The sequence below is a fragment of the Brassica napus genome, chromosome C2 (genome assembly GCF_020379485.1).
Source record: "Brassica napus cultivar Da-Ae chromosome C2, Da-Ae, whole genome shotgun sequence".
NCBI lineage: Eukaryota > Viridiplantae > Streptophyta > Magnoliopsida > Brassicales > Brassicaceae > Brassica > Brassica napus.
This window is the reverse complement of record NC_063445.1, coordinates 51,534,673-51,540,672: the sequence shown is the minus strand read 5'-3', so window position 1 is coordinate 51,540,672 and position 6,000 is coordinate 51,534,673.

Here is a 6,000-nt window from a genome sequence, read left to right as displayed (position 1 = left end):
AGGAAAACCGTCACATGTGTTGTCTTTCACTGCCTCATGCTGCTCTTAGTTGTCTTTAGACTTTGCAACATCTATCATTGCCTCATCAACTTGAGACCTAGAAGGAACGGGAAACATGGGCCTCCAAAAAGATCACCCACAACTTCATTACTTTATTTGACTGTTCCAAAGCACATATCTCTTCATCGTTATTCTTGATTAGTTGATATCGGTCAGCATGAGCTTATGTATCAGAGTAACTGAACTCCACATCTGAGGGCTTAGTTACGACAGCAATGAAATGAAGCGGATCTTCTTTGTACTGTATGTCACTGATATCTTATATTCATGATATCTTGCATATTTACATTGTCTTATCCATTTATTCATGTGCATTTTCATCATATAGATTAGGGTTTAGCCATGTCTAGGTTGCATTTTGCATACATATGTCTCTATTAGGTATTGGAGTACCACATGGAGTTCCTGGAGACATTTGGGCGCATTTGGAGCTCAAAAGAAGTGTTTAAAGCGATCAACGGACAAGCAGCGCACCAGAGCGACCTCACCGGAGCGACGCCGTGAAGTCGCTGTGACACACATCCCGGAGCGACCTGGCCAGAGCGACGCTCCGAGGTCGCTTTCGTCTCCATGGCGAGACGACACAAAACGAAGCCGGGAGCGACGTCTTCAGAGCGATACAACGAGGTCGCTCGCGACGAGACGACATGGGAGCGACGTCTTTGGAGCGACACAGCCAGGTCACTCGCGAAGAAATGACCCGGGAGCGACGTCTTCGGAGCGACACAGCCAGGTCGCTCGCGAAGAAACGACCCGGGAGCGACCTCTCGCAGCGACGTGCCGAGGTTGCTCCGCATCTATTTCTTTGGCGAATTCATGATTTCTCAAGGGCCTTTTGGTCATTTCATTATGCACGTTTTTACTTTTCAAAAACCTATGTTTTAAGTACCTTTGGAAGCCACCAGAAGAAGGATCTTAATCTCTTTTCTGGAGAACAACTAGTAAAACTTCTTTTGATTCAGATTTCATTGCTTTCATCTTGTGTTCTTGTTGATTTCTTATCTATTTCTCTACATGATTAATCTGAAATCCAATATGGGTTTAAGAGGAATCATGGAGATTAGTGAGTAATCACCTTTTGAATTCATGGGTTAGGGAGATCAAGGGTGATTAGGTTAGTTCTAGGATGTTTTAGTGTAGATCATTCTTGTTCCTTGCTAGTAGAGTATTCATAATGCATCTTCTGAGTTGGCCACTCAAAAGTTGATCAATAGGCATTTCCCACCCAAAAGGTGTTTGATGAAATGCCTGAGACAACTCTCCTAGGCTTTTAGTATACTTTGCCAAAGAAATCTGTTGTTAAAAGTGCTAACATAGCTAATAGACTTGTTAGTAATGATTGCTTTCACATTATTCAACCAAAGACATTTGATGTTTGAGATATGTTAGCAAATGAGCATTCATCTAGACATAGAGGTTGCTTAGAATTGTGTCTAGGTTTAAGGTCGATAGTTTGATTGATCATTTGCCATCCTTAGTTCGATACTTGATCACCCAAAGTCTAATCCATATACCCATGAGTTCTCTTTTCCCTTAGTCAAGAAAGTATCATTCTGTAATTGCTTTCTAGTATTAGTAGTAGTTTAAAACCCATCTAAATCATTGGTTGCACTTAGATTAAGTGAGTACTTGCATTCTCAGTGCTTTGATATCCCTCAGAACTGGTTCGACATTCACTATACTACAACATTTTTCGTAGGAGCCTTGAAAACTCCTAACATCAAATTGGCACCGTTGCCAAATTTTGAGTAGATTTAAACATTGAGATTTAGTCACTTGCTTGAGACTAAGTCATTTTAATTTTGTTTTGTTAATGATTCTTCTTCTTCACTTACCTTTCACTTTCAGGTGTATGAACTTGAGGAGCAGGGGTCCATCAAACCTAGTTCCAATAGTAGCAGACATCAGAGCTTTTGAGAGGGAGTGTGCTAGAGCTAGAAGAGAAGAAAAACAACAAGCCCACTTGCAGAGATTCGATAATTATATGGAAGATCAACCGCAAGGGGCAGAACACCAACCGCGAGCAGCTCGACCCATTGGTACTTATGACCGGCCCAACATTCATGGTCATAGACTGGGAATCCGAGCACCGGCTGTGGCAGCCAACAACTTTGAGGTCAAGTCAGGACTCCTCAACGTGATCGAGAACAACAAGTATCATGGCTTGGCTCTAGAGGACCCATTTGATCACTTGGATAGGTTCGACAGCTACTGTGGGTTGTCAAAAACCAATGGTGTGTCTGAGGACGCCTTGAAGCTGAAGTTATTCCCTTTCTCTTTGGGGGATAAGGCACGTCAGTGGGAGAAGTCTCTACCCAGCGACTCTATCACTACTTGGGATGATTGCAAGAGAGCATTCTTGGAGAAGTTCTTCTCTACTTCAAGAACTGCTAAGCTGAGAAATGAGATTTCCAGCTTTCAACAGAAGAACTTGGAAGGCTTGCTGAGCACATTCTACTGTGGTGCTCTTCCTAAGTACAGGGCCAGACTGGATACAGCTAGCAATGGGTTCTTCTTGGGGAGAACTGAGGAAGATGCAGAGGAGCTGGTTGACAACATGGTAAAGAGTGATGCAGTCTACAGTGGAGACCACGACAGAGGCAGTCGAACAGATGATAAGCAGACGAGGAAGAAGTTGAAAGCTCTACAGGATAAGATAGACATCATCTTTGCTGATAAAGCCACACAAGAGCAGCTGCACTTTGTTTGTAACCCAAGCCAAGAGACACCACCTGTTGTCCATGAGGTTGAGGGTTTGGAAGGTCAGGAAGAGCTGTGTTTCATCAACAACAATGGTAGCTGGTACAAAAAAGAGCCCAACTTTCAGTACAACAACTACCAACAGAAATCCTATCCCAACAACCAACAGAGTGGTTATCCGCCTCGAAGCAACCAGCAAGGCAGCTATCAACCTCAGCAAAACCCCTCATCTGGTTCCTCTGCTCCTCAAGAAAGCAGCACTGACACCCTGCTGAAACAAATCTTGGACTCTCAGACTAGAAGTCAGAAGCATGTTGGTTATGAGTTGAAGAACCTTCATTCCAAGATTGATGGGAGCTACAATGAGCTCAACAACAAGTTCTCACATCTTGCTTCTACGGTCAAGAATTTAGAGAATCAGTTTGCTTCCATGAACACTCACCAGAATCGCCAGCAAGGATCTCTACCTGGAAAATCTGACGAAAACCCCAAGGAGGCCAAAGCTATCACCCTTAGGAGTGGTAAGCAGTTACCTCCTACAACCCTCACCAGGGATGCTGAGAAACTAGGTGAGGAGGTGGCCATCAACTTAGATGATGAAGTGGTGATTGTTGATGAGAAAATCAATGATGAAATCTTAGAGAAGATTGTGGAAGCCAAAGGTAAAGGAAAGGTGGGGGAAGAGAAGAAAACAGTGAAAGATGGTGAAGTTCTTGCTCCAGCAAGTGAGAATTCTTTTGTTTCTCCTCCCTATGAACCCAAACTACCATTCCCTGGTAGATTCAAGAGGCAACTGCTAGAGAAGTACAAGGCTTTGTTTGAGAAGCAAATGAGTGAAGCTCAGGTTGCAATGCCCATCATCGATGCTTTCATGTTGATTCCTCAATACAACAAGTTCCTGAAACATGTTGTCGCTGCAAAGAAAAAGGAAATGGAAAGCATGATGATTCTTACCCATGAGTGCAGTGCCATCATCCAGAGGCTTGATGTTCCAGAGAAGTTAGAGGATCCAGGATGCTTCACACTACCTTGTGCTCTTGGACCTATGGTATTTGAGAAATGTCTCTGCGATTTGGGAGCTAGTGTTAGCGTGATGCCTTTGTCTGTTGCAAAGAATCTTGGATTCACTCAGTACAAGAAGTGTAAACTCTCTCTGGTGTTAGTTGATCGTTCAGTGAAGTACCCTGTGGGCATTTTAGAGGACCTCCCTGTGAAGATTGGAAGGTATGAGATACCTACAGATTTTGTGGTGCTTGAGATGGGTGAGGAGGCTCAAGACCCATTGATTCTTGGAAGGCCATTCTTAGCTACAGCAGGAGCAATGGTTAAGGTGAAAGAGGGCACGATTGATCTCCATTTGGGTAAAGGGCATGTTCTCCACTTTGACATCAAAGGAAAAATGAAGAAAACAACTGTGTTCGGGCAAGCCTTCCACATTGGAGAGTTACCACCTGAGGAAGACGAGGAGGGAGCATCTCCCTCTACTCATTCCCCATAGAAGGTAACCCACTACTTTCCCTTGTATATACCATTTTGTTTTTGCATATTAGTTTTCTCTTTTTCGGTATCTCTCTCTCCTTGACAACACAGAGACTGTGTCATTTAATTTTGGGGGAGGTACCAAGTATTTGATCATGTTTGCTTTGATGTTGTTTCATTGAGTCATGCATTGCATACCTATTTGCATTAAAAAAAAAATCCATTTAGTTTGCATCATTTGCATTTCTAGGAGAGTCTAGAGCATATAGGTTGCATTTACTTGCATTGGGAGCAATGATTTGAAATGCCTTGTAAAGAACATTACTTTGCTCCTGAGTAGCTTATGCACCTCTCAAAAAGACTTGTATGCTTCGAGCCTTGAAAACTCTTCCTGAAACTTGTTGATTGCTGAAACTCAGTCTTTGAAGCCAACTACAACCGTGTTTGAACTGAACGAACTTAATGCTTCTTGCTTGTGGTCCCTTGTGTACTGAGTCATGGATATACACACTTGAGTTGTCACATCTTTTATGCCAATCTTTTTGACAAACTCGAGTGGTACACCATTCCCAAAACCCTTCCCTCTTTTTGAGTTTTCATTATTTGATGAGTGAGGTCTTTTTCGGAAAGCCTTACATGTGCATAATGTTGAGAGTATCGGGAACGACAATGTTTGATCTTCATTCTTGCTAGACTAGGCACATTATTGTCTAGCCATAGGATGGGGGTGAGTGTTGTAAAGTTTGATTTGGGAGTATGAGAAAGTAGAAAGAAAAGAGTGAACTCTTGTGCTTAATTGACTAGTCTTTATGGGATAAGTAGAGAAACTTCTAGCTCAATTTGTGAAAAGTCTTGGCCCCCAAACATTTAAAAAAAAAAAAAAAAAAAAAAAAAAAAAAAAAAAAGAGAAAGAATAAAGAAAAGGGGGCTAGCAAAATTAGTATGAGCTAAGAGGTGTTCAAAAAGTGTAAGAAATCCCTTGTAAAAAAAAAGAGTTTTATGTTGGGAAATGCTTTTGAAGTCCTTGGGTGAGAGATGTGAGTTGGGTTTGGAATGGGGAAATGAATGTGTATCATATATGTTTGGGAAAAGGGTAGAACAATGGAGATTGAGCATTGTATGCATGAGTTAATCCCTTTCTTACATATATTATGTGCAATGTCAAGGCTACTTGTCTTGAGAGTATACCACCTTAAATATCATATATCTTGAACCCCTTGACTCACTTGATTAAAAAGCCTCTCCTTACCCAAATGATTTGGACCAATTGACCATTTGCAAGAATTCACTTGATGCTATGCTTAATGAACTTGAGAGTTGGCTGATTTGCATGTGTGAATGCATGATGATGAGTGTAGGGATGAAAAGAGTTGAGATGAGCCTAGAGAAGCTAGAGTATAATAAGAGAGGGTGTACTAATGCTGAATTTAGATGTTGATTTGAGTGCTTTGTGTGTTTCTTTTGGCTATGAGCTCCCACCTTCAAACCTCTCTCCCTATGAGTTCTAGAAAGTTCACTTGAGGACAAGTAAAAGAATAAGTTTGGAGGAGTTGATATCTTGCATATTTACATTGTCTTATCCATTTATTCATGTGCATTTTCATCATATAGATTAAGGTTTAGCCATGTCTATGTTGCATTTTGCATACATATGTCTCTATTAGGTATTGGAGTACCACATGGAGTTCCTGGAGACATTTGGGCGCATTTGGAGCTCAAAAGAAGTGTTTAAAGCGATCAACGGACGAGCAGCGCACCAGA